Raw genomic sequence first — 17,354 nt, 5'->3', positions numbered from 1 at the left:
TGTCATGGAACAAAGTTATTATACCTGTTAACAGTGTTTAACACCAGCCTCTGCATTTTTCTTTTGAGTATTTATGTTTCCTAGCTCAAAGAGACCCCTGGTCAATTTATTTAATCCTGTTTCTTGGGAGTTAGAGGCTGTTCCATGTGCATGAGGGCATGCATGCTGCTCTGCAAGCCAGCATCCCCCTTAGGCACCCATACCAGTCCCTCCCTTACCAATTCAGTGGGAGCCTGAGTCAAAGGTGGGCTCAGCCAAAGACATCCTCTGGAAGAAACAGAAAAAGGAAGTGGGGCAGAAGTGGCACACAACACACTGCTCAGGACTGAGGCTCCCCAAGCCTTGCTGTGAAACCCATCTGCAAGTCTGTACTGCCCCCAGGTGGCCACTTTGGGGTTCTGCTCTGCACTTGAGAAGAAAAATTGAGATGTGTCTCTACCAGCTGGAGCTCTTCAGTGACCCAGTAGTGCAGAGACAGGGGAAAAAACCAAGACCTGCAATCACAAAGTCAGACACCAGAATAGAGAATATCTTTTTTGCAATGTCACTATGTAACTGTTAGCATAAACTTAAAATAGACTCAAAATAGATTCAATTCACTAGCTAAAATACTCAGGGAATTGGGGCAAGAGAATGCTAGGTTACTGAGGTTTAGCTAAAGTAATTTTTCAGTTTTTTTTTTTAATCACTGAGGATTTTTTAAAGAGCTAAGATTACTTTTACAATGCACAGTCATTCGAACAATTATTGGAGGCTTAGTTTATGCCATGCAGTATACTAGAAATGGAGGCTAGAAACACATTGTCTCTGCCTGCAAAGAACTTATAGTCCAGGAGGGCAGACACATTGAATATAATGTAATTATAATAAATAACAAATAACTATAATAAATAAAGTCTGGGGCAACCTGTAGCCTAGTGGTTGAGGGAGCTGTATCCTACATGGCCAGCCATGGTTTGAATCCCAGATCAGTGGCTTGAAATACACACTGGCTGCATGTGCATGCATGCTCCAAATCCCAACAGAATGGGAGAAATGGAAGAGATGAAATTGTGGAGTAAACACGACAGAATTGGGGATGCTTTCTCCCTCTCACCGTCTTTCTTTTGTGAGTGTGCACATCCTCTGACAATTAAAAAAAAGAAAAGGTTTGCACATTGACAGAGACATACACAAAATATGCAAGCACCTAATGGGCCAAGAGATGGGACTAGTTAGGAAAGATTTCTCAGAAGTATTGTCTGAGTTGAATCTTAAATGATTGGGATTTAGCTTTGTGGTGGCATGGGGTTGAGAAGAGAAGGAGGCCACATTTCATAGAGAAAGGCCAGTCCTTGCAAAGATATGGAGCAAAAGGAGAGCTAGAGCAGGAGCAACATAAAGGATCAGAAGAAGCAGACAGGGAAGGCCTTACACTTATCAGTGAAAGAGACTGGCTCATATCCTGTCTTCCACTGAAGGGTTTTAAGCAGAGGGGACATACAGAGTGGCTTAATTTATAAATATTGTGCTAGCAGAGATGTAGAAGCTACACTGATGCAACACATCTGAAGTCAAGAAGACCAGAGAAAATAATTGGGTGAAAGCAGAACACAAGGGAAAGACAAATGAGCACCCAAATGAGTCAGTTCTGGGAAAGCAGCAACATATCTAAGGGACTTCGATACAAGGGGATGAGGGCAAAAGAAGAGTTAAGGCAGGTCGCCTGGTGTGACTGTTGGTAAACCCAGTAAAATGCAGAATTTAGAAGGAACATGGCTTAGCGAAGGAGTGAATTCTGTGTTTTCTGTGGTATCTGTGGGATGTACTCAGATTGCTAGGAGTCTGTGAGAAATAAAAATTTAAACATTTAGGGAGAGATCTAAGCTAGACATGCAGATTTGAGTAGTAATATCATGTAGATAGTAATTAAAACTAGGGGAACAGAGGAGATCACCCAGAGAGAACAGGAATAGAGGCAAGGACAGAGATCCAAGGATTTAACGCTGAAATAGGCTCAGAATGCTTTGGTAATACTGTCTTACACATTGTTCTGGGGCTTTGGAGTTTGCCAACTTCTTTCATATCCATTATGTTCATTCTCATATGATGGGCTCTATAAACTGGTAAAACCAGGCATGACTGGGATGATGCCAAAGTTGCAATCCTTTGGACAGGTAGGAGGTAAGGCCCCTAAACTGTATCACAAAGGATATTTATTCCCAGCTGTAGGCTTGAAGCTCCAGGTTAGCCTGATACAGTGTGATTCCTTAGCGGACTTGAAATCCTTTCCTAGACTCTTAGTTAAGAGGAGAGCTGGCCTGTGATCCTGGGTTAGAAAGACTGTTGGAGGATAGTGGAAGAACAGATAGGAACTCTTCAGGAGGCCTGTGTCCAGAAGCAGGTGCAGCCTGTCTGTCTCTGCATATTCTGTAGGCTGGGGGCGGGGAGGCACCTTCCCCCATGCGGCCTGTTAGAAATCAGGCTGCACAGCAGGAGGTGGACCTAGGGGGAGTGAGTGAAGCTTCATCTGTATTTACAGCTGTTTCCCATGGCTTGCATTCCCGCCTGAGCTCCACCTCTTGTCAGATCAGCAGTAGCAATTCTCATAGGAGCCCCCATATGAGACCATCTATTGTAGTTGCAGGAAAACAAATTCAGGGCTTCCACTCATTCTGCATTATGGTGAGTTATATATTCATTTCATCATATATTACAATGTCATAATAGCAATAGTATTATTAAAGTGCACAATACATGTAATATGCTTGAATCATCCCAAAACCAATCCTCCCACCCACCCAGTTCATGGAAGAACTGTCTTCCACTAAACTGGTACCTGATTCCAAAAAGGTTAGGGACTGCTGATGAAGGTAGTGGTTCACTGATCCCAGCTAAGGAAGGGTTGCAGGCAGGGAAGAAAGACATCCTTCCCAGAGAGAAATAAGGCAGCCTGAGAACTTGATCCTTCCTGAGAATCCAGGGCTAGGGGAGATATTAAGACTGGCTTGACCCTTTAAAGAGGTCAGTAGGACAGTGTGGCAGAAAGCAGGGTAGGGAGATGAATGCAATGAAGTGACTCTCCCCTTATTCCAAGTGATAAGAGTTCTCCCTTCCTCCAAGTGGTCTCACTCATTCTAAACATATTTCCATAGTATTTCAGGGTTGCATTGTGTCATATTATTATGCATTAGTTCACATGCTCCCTTGAGTTCCTTGAACTCAAACTCTAGAGTGTGCCTTACACTTACGGGGAACAGGAAGTTTTCTACATGGTCAGAGGTTCCAGGCACCAGAGTCAGAGGGCATGGTCAAAAACCTTAGTTCTGATCCTTATTGCTTGAATGACTAAGAACAAGTTTTGCTCAGTCTCCCAGAACCTCAATTTTCTCATCTAAAAATTGCCTCGCAGAGTTTTTGTTAGGATTAGACAATATTTAAAAAGCTCAAATAAATTTCAGTGCTCAATAGTATTATCGTGACAGTTTCATTTACTACAAATATTTGTCTTTTTAAACATTTCCATCATTAGAACTGTCTCTTTAGGTTCAAAAGCTAAAAGCCCATTTTCAGTTATTACCATGACCCTGAACTGGTTTAGGTCAAGAAGAGGGCAGGGACAGATTACAAACAGTATCCAGTTGGGGTGGATGTGGAGGAAAGAAAAGTTTCCCAAACCTCAGTCATTTAAATAGCAGTGTTGGGCTGGCAGGTGGCATGGTGATTAAAGGCGGCTAGATTCTCATATGGCTGACTATGGTTCAAGTACTGGACCTGGCAGCTTGCTTTCTCACTTTCCTTTTCTCTCTCTCTCTGGTCAAATTAAAAATAATCACAATGGAGAAACCAGCAGTTAGCATAATGGCTATGTCGCTGGACTCCCACGTAGTCGACCGTGGTTCGCGTCTCGGACCCGGTGGCTTAAAACTCACGCCGGACACGTGTGCGTGCGTGCCCAAGATCCCGAGAGGAGAATGGAGAAGAAGGGATTGTGGTGTGGCCATCCCCCCTGGGGGGGGGGGATTTCTAACTTTCTGTCTCTATGTCTTTCGCTGTCTTTCTTGCAAGGACATGCACCCTATAGCGAAAAACCTCTCCAAAAGAACAACAACAACAATATCCCTGAACCATTTATATTATTATTTACCTAATATTTTTGTTTTTCTTTATTTAAAAAAAATTTGGCCAGAGGACATGCGTACTCGCTGGAGAGAGACTGAGTGAGAGTGGGAAAGGGAAAGCAAAAAAGTACCCCCATGGGGAATGGTCATGCCATGATCCTGTCTCCATTTCTCCCTCCTTTTGGGATTTTAGGCACACACACATAAATGCCTGGCATGTTTTTCAAGCACTGGGACCAGGATTTGAACTGGGGTTGACAATGTGGAATTCGGTTCCCTATGTACAGTACTTAATCACTGGGGTACAGGGCTGATCTTAATATTTTTCTTTAAATTAACAAACTTTTCTACAACTTAAATATATTCAAGTAAAAAGGAAAATGAATACCATATCCATGTTATTTGTCATAAACAAAATATAATTCCCCCAAAATTAATAATAAAATCTTGTGATTAAATTCTAAATAGTTACTAGAAGAAAACTCTAGGCCTGAGGTTTATTTTCTTGGTTAAAAAGGAGATAAGTATTGGAGTATGTTAATGACATATTAACCTCAAATGAGGCTTTCTTCTAAACAAATAATAATAATCCAAGCTCGAAAGCAAACTAAAAAAGGAATTACTTTCTCACAATGTGATGCTTTGGTATTTTATGCTGTCCATATAAAATAATCTTCTGTATAACTTAAAGACATCTCATGTATGACTAGAGATATATTTCCTAAGCTTTTGAAAATGGAAAGTCTGGTATAGAAGGGTAAATAAGGTCTAGGGAATGGGGGCTGAAACCAGGGCTATTGAGTACTAGAAGTCAATTGAAGAAATTAAACTAGAGGATGATCAAAGGCCAACTTCACCTTCTTTACAAGACTGAGTAAATGCTTTTACAACCTTATATGAGATTTCTCTTTTTGCATCCCCTTTGACAACTAGGACAGAGTGTTAATAGAATAAATGCTCAATAAATAGCTGGGGGCTGGCTGACTGAATAAAGTGATATTAAAACAAGTTAATCAAAATAAGATCCTGGGAACCAGCAGTTAGCATAATGGCTATGTCGCTGAACTCCCACGTAGTCGACCACGGTTCGTGTCCCAGACCTGGTGGCTTAAAACTCACGCCGGGCACGTGTGCGTGCGTGTCCAAGATCCCGAGAGGAGAATGGAGGAGAAGGGATTGCGGTGTGACCATCCCCCCTGGGGGGTGATTTCTCGCTTTCTGTCTCTATGTCTCTCTCTGTCTGTCTGGCGAGCGCACGCGCCCTACAATGAAAATCTCTCAAAAAAAAAAAAAAAAGATCCTGAGAGCCCAAGAGGAAGACAAGTTTTTTGAAACATATTCTCTCATGTCTCACCTACAACCAGTAACAGGTTCAGCCTGAAGGCTAAGCAAGAGGTGAAAATGCCAAAACCACCACACTAGAATCAGTTTGAAGAAGGAAACGGCAAATAGTAGTTCTTTTCTTCTCTTTCGGCCTTAGAGATCTGGCTTTTGATAAATAACTGTATTTACTCTTGTAATATTCCTGCCCCATTTTCAAGGGATAGAACAACTCCAGAGTACCCTCCTAAGGTCATTTACTGTAAGTGATGTGCTCCAGGTATATCTTACACTGAAAAACTGTCAAGAAACACTCCTTACCTGCCAAAGTAAGAGACTGGTATTTTAGGTCTGTATCCATTAAGAGTACATTTTTGGGACCAGCAGTTAGCATAATGGCTATGTCGCTGGACTCCCATGTAGTCGACCACGGTTCGAGTCCTGGACCCGGTGGCTTAAAGCTCATGCCGGGCGTGTGTATGTGCGTGCCCAAGATCCCAAGAGGAGAATGGAGGAGAAGGGATTGCGGCATGGCCATCCCCCTGGGGGGGGGATTTCTCGCTTTCTGTCTCTCTGTCTATGTCTGTCTGGTGAGCACATGCGCCCTATAGCAAAAACCTCTCAAAAAAAAAAAAAAGAGTACATTTTCTTGATGATTTTGCATAGATAGTATTAGCTATGGATATATAAAATCTATAACTATTATTTATAAAATAAGATATCTGAATCTTTCAAAGGCAGTTTGGGAAATCCAGGGCCCTCCTAAGTGAAAGATAAAAACACTATCTGTGGACAGAAATGAAACTGACAAACCTTATATACTTGGCCATAGTCTGTAGCAGGAAATTAACTTTTTCTCTGAGAACTTTAAGTTCAAGGAAGAACACAGGTGGAAAAGGGCCAGCAGGTGGCTTGGTGGTTAAGGGTGCTGGATTCTCACATAGCCAACTGCAGTTTGAGTCCTGGACCTGGTGGCTTGCTTTTTCTTTCTCTCTCTCTCTTTTCCTCTATCCCCCTCTGGTCAAATTGCAATGAATAAATAAGTGAATGAATACATAAAGTTAAATAAAATAATAAAAAAAGAAAAGAAACTCTTCCCTTAAAGGATATAAACCAGATGTGAAAAAAGATTTCAGAAATCTAGCCAATGAATCTTTCTCCCTAGCTTAGTTTGGTGCTATGTCCAAATACTCAAAAAATGCCAACTTCTGACTGTTCCTAGAATTACTCATTTATGATACCTCTTCCTTCCCCCTTTGTGTATCATTGATGACAATTTCTTTTAACTTTATTTATTTATCCATTTTTAAAATTTGACTGGAGAGGGACAGAGTGAGAGTGAGAGAGAGAAAGTGAGAAAGCATTGATGGCAATTTCTAGGTGACCAGTTGGTTCCCCTCTATGCCTCATCATCTATCAATGCATTCCCAAAGACTACTAATTATTTAGATTTTTCACTCTAAGTTAAACATAATCAGGAAGTTAAATTCTACCACTCCCAGTACCACTGCAAATTCCAGAGTCAAAGATAAATGATTTGGGGGTGCTATCTTAGAGAACGCTTGTCAAGCTTCCTATAGAAACAATGAAACCTGACTTCATTATGAGGTCATATCATCATTAACGGCCCATTTGTCTTTGCATCTTTGAAGATGACATCTTTTTATCAGCAAAGCAGATTTAAACAGTCAGATTCCTAAAGCAATCCCCCTTTGGACTTACCTATGGAAATTGCTGAGTGGTAAGGGTTAGTGAACTCAGGCTCCAGGCTTTGGTTCAGTAACTCTGGCTGCATGACCAAAGCTATCCCCTGCCTTCCCACTGCTTTTTATGCAACCCTGGGCTGTTAATGACCTCCAGCTGTGAGGCCAAGGTGCCCCTCTGACCACTTTGTCTGGATTCCCAGATCTTCAGTGCTTTCAGAGTTAAGGGGCCTTTTATATTCTCCTGCTCCATAGTCTCCTACAGTGCTACCAACTCAGCAGGAGTTTCCTTGGTGTGAGTTCTTTTGCTTTTGCCAACTGAGCTATCATTTCCAATCGGGAAACAGGCTGATATTAAGGTGCAAAAACTGGATTGTGGAGACCAAAGGAATTTGGGTTGCATGGATCTCCCTGAAGTCAAGGCTGCTCTCTGGGAGTTTCCCAGCTATGGCTTTGGAGCAGTTTGATCATTTGAAGAATGTCACTGCCATAACAGACATCTGGTGGAGCCCAGAATCCAACAAATTTCTGCAGTAGGACTTGATTGACTGCCATTTTCCAAGTCTGAATCATGGCTTTACCACTTACTAGCTATGTGACCTTGGAAAAGTCATTTATCCCCCTTGAGCCTCACTTTCCTCAGGTATAAAATGGGGGCAATGACATTCCACAATGCTATTTTGATATGACGTGGTAGATGTTCACTGAATTCCAGTTCCCATAACATTCTCAAATTTTAGAGGGAATTTATTCACCTGCCTTATCTCTTATTTATTTATTAGGCAGAATGAGGCTTGGGTTGAAGAAGATATTCATCAAGGGTAAGTCTAAGAAAGATGTGGGATAGATACCTTAGGTAGTCATAGGGATTGATGACTCTCTGAGAACAATGTTCCAATGGTTAAGACCAGGAGATCCTCTGTCTGGATTCAGTTCCACTTCAGAGAATGCTGAAATGCTTATTCCAGGATAAGCCTCTCAGTAGGTATGATCAGAGCTCCTCATTAACATAGCCCAGCCTAGAGTCTTAGAGATGGCAACAATTTAAATCTTTAAGTATGGGGTGCAATATTCTAGGCCATATATATGACCTAGAACATGACATTTCCAAATCCACATTACACATACTAATTTATATGACTTGCAATTCTTTGCAGAGGAATCCTCTCTTATTCAGGTTTATTTCTCTTAAATACCTACCATACTGCTTTGCAGGGCTTTGAAGGGCTTGTTAAATCATATGAAATTAGGGGCTGGCAGGTGGCGTGGTGATTAAGGATGCTGGACTCCCACATGGCCGGCTATGGTTTGAGTCCTGGACCTGGCGGCTTGCTTTCTCACTTTATCTCTCTCTCTCTCTCTTTCTCTCACTCTTATCCTCTCTGGTCAAATCAAAATAAATAAATAAAGTTAAATAAAATAATTCTAAAACAAAATCATATGGAATTGACTTAGTATCCCAGAACATGTAATAAAAGAATGAGGAAGAGCAGAAGAAGAAAGAGAAAAATGAGGAGGAAGAGAACTTATACTTGCTGGCAATCAATTGAAAGAATCAAAGAGAGGGCCAGCCAGTGGTGTGGTAGTTAAGCAGCTGGATCCCACATGACCAACCATACATTTGAGACCCAGACTCAGCAGCTTGAAAAATACACTGGGCATGTGTGCACACATGCCCAAGATACTGAAAGAAGGGAGAAAAGAAGGGACTGCATGGGGGGTGCTTTCTCACTCTTCACCCCACCTCCATCTCTCTGGCAAGCACATGCACTCTTAACAAAAAAAGTAAAATAAAATAAAATGGAAAAATCAAGAAGAAACAAAAACTGAGAGGTATCTTTTCTTTACCAGACTTTGCTCATGTAACTTTTATCTGTAGATTTCCTTTCTTTTAGAAAGTTATCACACTCAGGAAGACTACCCTAGGGACATGTTGTTGGTAGGAAAACTGACTAGAACAGGTACTGGAACAGATAGCCTTACTCCGGAATCCAAGCCAGGTGACTAGGAAGTGAGACCCCTTTATTCCTCCCATGAGATGGGTTAAGACAATGGTGTGTTGGGGCTGGACAGTGGCACAGCAGTAAAACAGGGCACTTTGCAATGTTGACCCAACCTGGAAAGGTTCCAGGATACCTCCCTGAGTACAGTGGACATATGTGATCTGGGGATGGCTGAAGCTGGGGGTGTCAGGACCCTACTGGCAGTGCTGTCTCTTTCTCTGCCTCTATTATTCATGGAAAAAGAAAAATAAAAAACCAACAATGTGTCGCCAGCCATTCTGTACTGTCAGGGCTGGGAGCTTGGCTCAAACACCCTTTGCCTGGGAAGAATGCTATTCTTCAGAAGAATTTACGTTTTAAGTCAACAGCTAAAAAACACTAGAGAAGTTCAGAATAAAAAATTGTTGTAAGCCAAGATAGTCTGAAAGGTTGTACAGAAGAATTAGATTTTCTGAACAGAGATGGAATAGAATGTGGAAAGAGCATCAGCTTCCATATAATTTAAACTCCATGAACCTCAATTTCTTTTTTCTTTTAAGAATTATTTATTTAATTTTATTTATTTGTTCATTTATTTTAATTTGACCAGAGAGAGAGAGTGAGAAAGCAAGTCACCAGGTCTGGGACTCAAACTGTGGTTGGCCATGTGGGAGTGTCCAGCCCCAGCTATCTCATTTATTCTTTACCTATGATGCAGATTTATTGTTCCTGTTTCTAAAGATTTTTGAGTGAATGAGAAATTGAGGTTCATACAGACCAGCAGGTGGGATGGTGGTTAAGACGCTGGAGGTTCTAAAAATCATGCCTGTGCAGAAACAGACTCTTGCTGGCCAGCAGACCAGGTTCAAGGCATTTGTCGCCATCGTGGACTACAATGACCATGTTGGTTTGGGTGTGAAGTGCTACAAGGAAATGGCCACTGCCATCATCCTGGCCAAACTCTCCATTGTCCCAGTACAGAGAGGCTACTGGGGGAACAAGATCAGCAAGCCCCACACTGTCCCTTGCAAGGTGACTGGACACTGTGGCTCTGTGCTGGTGTGCCTCATTCCTGCCCCCAGAGGCACTGGCATTGTCTCCACTCCTGTGCCCAAGAAGCTGCTGATGATGGCTGGCATCAATGACTGCTACACCTCAGTCCAGGGCTGCACTGCCACCCTGGGCAACTTCACCAAGGCCACCTTTGATGCCATCTCCAAGACCTACAGCTATCTGACCCCTGACCTCTGGAAAGAGACCATGTTCACCAAGTCTCCCTATCAGAAATTCACTGACTATCTCGTCAAGACCCACATCAGAGTCTCTGTGCAGAGGACCCAGGCTCTAGCTGTGGCCACAACATAGAGTTTTCATACAGTGAGAATAAAGTGAATTAAGTCTGAGGGGAAAAAAAATTCCAAACAACTTCTTGGTCCCTCCATGATTGTGTCTGGAGCAAAGGAACATTTCGATATTCACTTTGGCATTCACTTTCACAAGTTTGAGCGTATCATAAACATCTACTTTATTATATCTTTATATTTCTTTTTTATGAATTATTTTATTTTATTTATTTTAATTTGACCAGAGATGGCAGAGTGAGAGAAAGCGAGAGAGACAGAAAGTAAGCAAGCAAGCCACCAGGTCCAGGACTTGAACCATGGTTAGCATTGTGAGCGTCCAGTGCCCTTAACCACCGTGTCACCTGCCAGCCCTATATTTCAAATTCCTCTAAATTTTCTCTAAATTTCATTTCTACAAGATTAATTTAAACCACTTTTTTTCCTTAATGTTTTTTTGGGGGGGGCTAGTATATGTATTCTTTTCTTTTTTGGGATGGTTTGCCTTAGGGTGTGTGTGGTTGACAGAGGGAGAGAGAGAAAGAGACAGAGACAATGAGAAAGAGAGAAACCACTTCCCAAAGAAGATGGCCACATCACAATTTCTTCTCCATTCTCCTCCCAGGATCTTGGGCATGCACACACACACAACTGGCATGATTTTTTCCCCCAGAGAATTATTGTATTTAATATTATTATTATTATTTTAATATTTCCAGAGAGAGAGACACACAGAGAAATGAGAAAGAGAGAAAGCAAGCCTCCAGGTCTGGGACTCAAACCACAGCGAGCCATGTGGGAGTCAAGCATCCTTAACCACTGTGCCACCTGCAGGCTCCCCAGCATGATTTTTAAGTTACCAGGTCCAGGACCCAAACTATGGTCTGCCATGGAGTCCAAAAACATAACCACTATGCCATCTGCTGGCCTTGTTTTTTCTTTTTAAAAAAATTGCTAGAGGTGTGTGTACTTGCAAGAGAGAGACAGAGAGACAGAAAGGGCAAGAGAGAAAACATAACCATACCCTATGGGGAATGACCACAACACGATCCCTTCTCCTCCATTCTCCTCAGGATTTTAGGCACATAATCACATGTGCCCAGCATGTATCTCAAGCCACTGGGTCTGGGACTTGAACTGCACCATTGGCCAAGTGGGATCCAGTTGCCTTAATCACCACTCCACCAGCTGACTGGCCAGTGTATGTATTCTAAGAAATTCTGGTATACTCTTTCAGGTAAATTGAATGGAAGGCATATGTTTCTCAATTATGTTTTCTGTCTTTACTGAAGAATTATCTTCTCCTTTCTTCTGTCTTCAGAGGACAGTTTATTCATTCATTCGATAAATATTTACTAAGTATCTGCTATATGCCAGGCCCTATAAAAACAAGAATACAGTACTGAACAATAAAAATGATAAAAATAAAGAATAAAAAATGAACAAAAGAAAAACAAAATTGTAACAATTAAGAATACTAAAAACAACAACAAGAAAGAATAACGACAAAGAGTAAGGGGCGGGATCAGCAGGTGGTGTGAAGGTTAAGGCGCTGGACATTCCTACACGGCCAACCGTGGTTCGAGTCCTGGACCTGGTGGCTTGCTTTCTCACTTTCCCTCTCTTTGTGTCTCTCTCCCTGGTCAAATTAAAATAAACGAATGAATAAATAAAATAAAATAATTTAAAAAAAGAGTAAAGGGCTTATTAGACAGAAGGGGCTTACTTTAGACAGAGTAGTTAGGAAAGAGCTCTCTGTGGAGATTATATTAAAGATGAGACTTGGGAACCAGCAGTTATCGTAATGGCTATGTCGCTGGTTCGCGTCCCGGACCCGGTGGCTTAAAACTCACGACGGGCGCATGTGCATGCGTGCCCAAGATCCTGAGAGGAGAATGGAGGAGAAGGGATTGCTGCGTGACCATCCCCCCTGAGGGGTGATTTCTCGCTTTCTATCCCTATTTCTCCTCTCTCTGTCTTTCTGGCGAGCCCACGCACCCTATAGCGAAAATCTCTCAAAAAAAAAAAAAAAAAGATGAGACTTGAAGAATGAGACTATTCTACAAAGAGCTTGGGAAAATGTTCTAAACAGAGAAACAGCAAGTAACGCGGTCTGAGGGAGGAAAAGACAGAATGTTTAAAGACTAGTGTGGCTATAGCATAATGAACAAAGAGAAGAGGGTTTAAGACAAGGTTGGAGAGTGCTCACTTTGGCAGCACACATACTAAAATTGGAACAATACAGAGAAGATTAGCATGGCCCCTGTGTAAGGATGACATGCAAATTTGTGAAGTGTTCCATATTTTTCAGTTCCATTATTGGGAATTCAGGAAAACAATTTATTATCTCTTTTAGCTCACTGTTTCTGATTCAAAGATATAGCTTCATTTCATTTCATATTTTTAAAAAAGCAATTAAAGTATGTTTAATAGCAGGAAAAAAAAAAAAAAAAGACAAGGTTGAGGGCCAGCAGGTGACATGGTGGTTAAAGACTTTAGACTTCCACATGGCCAACTGCAGTACTAGTACCAGTCCTAGTTACTTGCTTTCTCACTTTCTCTTTCTGTCTCTCTCTGGTGAGTGCACATGTCCTATAGCATATTAATAATAACAATTAATAAATAAAAATTAAAATAATTCTTGGGGCCTGCAGGTGGCATGATAGTTAAGGGCACTGGACTCCCACATGGCCAATTACAGTTCGGGTCCTGGACCTGGTGGCTTGCTTTCGCACTTTCCCTCACTCTCTTTCTCTGTCTCTCTCTGATCAAACTGGAAAATAATAATAATAATAATAATAAATAAAGTGAAATAAAATAATTCTTTTTAAAAAATTAAAATAATTCTTAAGGGAAAAAAAAGAATGTGGATCTTAACAACAGGAAGCAAGTTTTGAACAAAGTAGTAATATAATCTCATTTTCTCTTTCTTTTTAAATGGAGATATAATTTGCATGCAATATCTGATAGGGGGATGGCCTATCCAGTTTAGTGGTTAAAGGAGCTGGATCCCACCTGGCCAATCATGGTTCAAATCTCAGCCCTAGTGGTTTGAAAAAAAAGAAATATACAGATAGTATGAGGAGACTTCAAAGAGTTCATGGAGAGCCAACTAGTGGTACCATGGTTAAGGCAGGTGGATCCCACATGGCTGACTCTGCAGTTCTAGTCCTGGACCTGGCAGCTTGGAAATCATGCTGGGCATGTTTGTGTTTATGCCTAAAACCCCTAGAGGAGAACAGAGGAGAAGGGATTGCAATGTGGACATTCCCCTGGGGGTGATTTCTTACTCTTTTTCTGTCTCTCTCTGGTGAGTTCCCTTGGTTGAGGGGAGAGGGAGTTCATGGAAAATAGAAATAACGTATGAGATTATTTGGTGCCAAAATTTTTTGAAATCCATGTTTTTTCATAATACACATTTTCTATGCCTTTTCTGAAAATCTCTAATAAGTGTATAGTGTGATGAGTTCTGACAACTGAACTGCCAAACTGGTTTCCAAAGGGATCAAACTATTTTTACATTCCCACTAGCAACATATGAGAGTTCTGTGTGTTCATCCACATTTGGTATTTATGTTTTGCGTTAATTTTTAGTAATTCTAGTGGATGTTGAATGGTATCTCATTGTGGTTTAATTTGCACTTTGTTCATACATAATAATGTTTAGGATTTTTTCATATGTTTACTGGCCATGTATATATCTTCTTTTTTTTCTTAAGAATTATTTTCTTTAATGTTATTTACTTATTTTAATTTGACCAGAGAGAGACAGAGTGAGAGAGGAGAGAGAGAGAAAGTGGGAAAGCAAGCTGCCAGGTCCAGGACTAGAACTGAAGTCAGCTATGTGAGAGTCCAGTGCCCTTAACCACCATGCTACCTGCCAGCCCCTGTATATCTTCTTTTGTGAATCATCTGTTCAGGTTTTGTTTCATTTTAAAATTGGGATTGTAGTCTTTTTATTATTGTGCAGGAGTTGTTTGTACACAAGTCCTTTGTCAGATATGTGTATTGTGAGTATTCTCTCTTAGATTAAGGTTTGTCTATTCATTCTCAGTGTATTTTGAAGACCAGAATTAAAGAAAACATTTTTAGTTGGCGATAATTTTTTTTAAGAATTATTTAATTTAACTTTATTTATACACGTTTTCATTTTAATTTGACCAGAGAGAGAGAGAGAGAGAATGTGAGAAAGCGAGCCACCAGGTTCAGGACTTGAACCATAGTCACCCATGTGGGAATCCAGTGCCTTTAACCACCACGCCAACTGCTGGCCCCAGGCGATAATTTTTAAATTATGGAAAAATTTTAAAAATAATTAACTATAGGGGACAGCAAGTGAGTGGTGGTTAAGGGCGCTGGACTCTCACATGGCTGACTGTAGTTCATGTCCCAGAACTAGCGGCTTGTTTTCTCACTTTCCATCTCTCTCCTCTCTCTCTCTCTCACTCTATTTCTCTCTGGTCAAATTTAAAATAATAAATAAATAAATATAATGATAACTACAAAAATCACTTATATTTCCTTTACCTAGATTCATCTATTATTAGCATTTTATCCTATGTGCTTTATCATTTTCACTGTCTTTCTCTATTATAGAGACAGACACAGGAACCAGCAGTTAGCATAATGGCTATGTCGCTGGACTCCCATGTAGACCACGGTTCGCGTCCCGGACCCGGTGGCTTAAAACTCACGCCGGGCAGGTGTGTGTGCGTGCCCAAGATCCCGAGAGGAGAATGGAGGAGAAGGGATTGCCGCGTGACCATCCCCCCTGGGGGGTGAATTCTCGCTTTCTGTCTCTATGTCTCTCTCTGTCTGTCTGGCGAGCACACACTCCCTATAGCGAAAAACCTCTCCAAAAAAAAAAAAATAGACAGACACACATACACAAAGCTTTTCTTTCTCTAAATGATTTGAGAATAAATTGTAAACCTTATGGCTTTTTTGGGGGGAAGGGGAGAGGTTTTTGCTATAGGGCACATGTGCTCACTAGAAAGACAGAGAGAGAGAGACAGAGAGACAGAAAGCGAGAAATCACCCTGCAGGGGGGATGGCCATGCCACATCCCTTCTCCTCCATTCTCCTCTCGGGATCTTGGGCACGCACACACACCTGCCCGGCGTGAGTTTTAAGCCACCGGGTCCAGAACTTGAACCATGGTCAACTACACGGGAGTCCAACAACATAGCCATTACACCAACTGCTGGTCCCAACCTTATGACTTTTTATCCCTAAATAGGGTGTATTTCCTAAGACTAAGTATATCCTATTACCTAATCACAGAATATTGATAAACTTTCTCAAATTTTATACATTATTATAATAATTAGTCTACCATCCATACTCCAGTTTTATTAACTGACCCAATAATGTCCATTATGGCATCTCTCCTTCTATGACCAGGCATTGCATTTAGTTATCATGTCTATTTAATACTCTTTAATCTGGAACATTCCTACAGGCTTTCTTTGTCTTTTATGATGTTGACATTAATAAAACAGAACATTGCTCATTTGGGTTTGTCTGATGCTTTCTCATAATTAGATTCATGTTGTACATTTATAACTAGACTATTACATAAATTCTGTGTGCTCTCTTCAAGGTTTAATATCTAGAGGCACACAATATCCATTTGCCCTTTATGCAATGTTAATTGTGATCATCTGGTTAAGTTGTCTGATTCCTCTGCTATGGAGTTACTAGCTTTTCCTTGGTAACAAAACATCAATGGAGATACATCTAAGATCATGCAAATATCCTGAACCTCATCAAAATCTGCCCTTAGGTTTAGCATTCATTGATATTCATTAGGATGTCTACAAAATGATTTTTTAAAGAATTATTTTATTAATTACCATTGTTTTATATATGTTTTTAATTTGACCAGAGAGAGACAGAGAAGGGAAAGTAAGAAATCAAGCTGCCAGGCCCAGGTTCAGGACTCTAACTGTGGTCAGCTCTGTGGGAGTCCAGCACTTTAATGACCACACCTGCTGGCCCCTATAACATGATTTTACAACCTCAACATCCCTTCCATATTTACCACTAAGCATTAGGCATTCTACAATATGCAAAAGTCTTCTCTCCTTATTTATTTATTTATTTATTTATTATGAGTTAAAATTCTATATTTCTAGTTTTTAATTTTTTTTAAGTTTATTTATTTACTTCTTTGTGGGAGGGTACCTTTAAAAGAGTCTTCATGCTATGATCTTATCTGTAGCTACAGTCAGCCAATATCATGGGTATATATTCAAGTGCCTGGTGTGTATGGTGTGCATAGGAAGCCCCTGAAGTGTGAACCTGGGACTTACCTATATGGTTTCAGGATCAAGAAGCATTGTAGTATCACTGCACCAGTGTTGCCAGCTGAGATTTTTGGTTTTTAATTATTACTAATTATTATTGTCCTTAATTATTTTGGTGCTAAAATTGTCCCAGATATGGTCAGTAAGAGTTCTTTTAAGCTGGCTCCTTTGTCCTTTATGTGCTTATCATTATTTTCAGTCATTCTTAACTTTAGAGCATAATGAAATGTTTTAATCTTATTTTGTACCTCCTATACCCTATGCTCTGAAATAAACTATTTCCCCAAGGAAATAGTTTACAAAGTAATTTTTTTAAGTGCACAGACAGTAAAATTAATTTTGTGTACCATTCATTTAAATACATGTACAGATTCATATAACCACTGTTACAAATAGGATACGGGACAGTTTCCTCATTCCGAAAACACTATCTCAACCAAGTGGTGGTGTAGTGGTGATGGAATGTAACTTGGACTCACATGGGAGAGGTCTTGAGTTTGTGTTTCAGAACCTTACTAAGCATGCCAGGCACATACATGCATGATCATAATACAGGCTGGTTGAGACTGGGGGTCACAGTGTAAACACTTTGGGGGGGGAG

At 40.7% G+C, this 17,354-nt stretch overlaps 1 protein-coding gene and 1 non-coding gene across 3 annotated transcripts in view; one reads left to right on the top strand and one right to left on the bottom strand.

Annotated features, from left to right (window-relative positions):
• ASIP (agouti signaling protein) overlaps positions 1-17,354 on the bottom strand; it is a 206,873-nt gene that overhangs the window by 117,446 nt on the left and 72,073 nt on the right. The gene's annotated exons all lie outside the window — the stretch shown is intronic.
• Positions 12,647-12,753, top strand: LOC114007041 (U6 spliceosomal RNA). The gene has a single exon (XR_003548699.1). It is a non-coding gene; the product is annotated as a U6 spliceosomal RNA (small nuclear RNA).

This window comes from Tupaia chinensis, unplaced genomic scaffold (genome assembly GCF_000334495.1).
Source record: "Tupaia chinensis unplaced genomic scaffold, TupChi_1.0 Scaffold000115_1, whole genome shotgun sequence".
NCBI lineage: Eukaryota > Metazoa > Chordata > Mammalia > Scandentia > Tupaiidae > Tupaia > Tupaia belangeri.
Note: the sequence above shows the minus strand (reverse complement) of the source record. Positions and strands in the feature narration are given on the sequence as shown.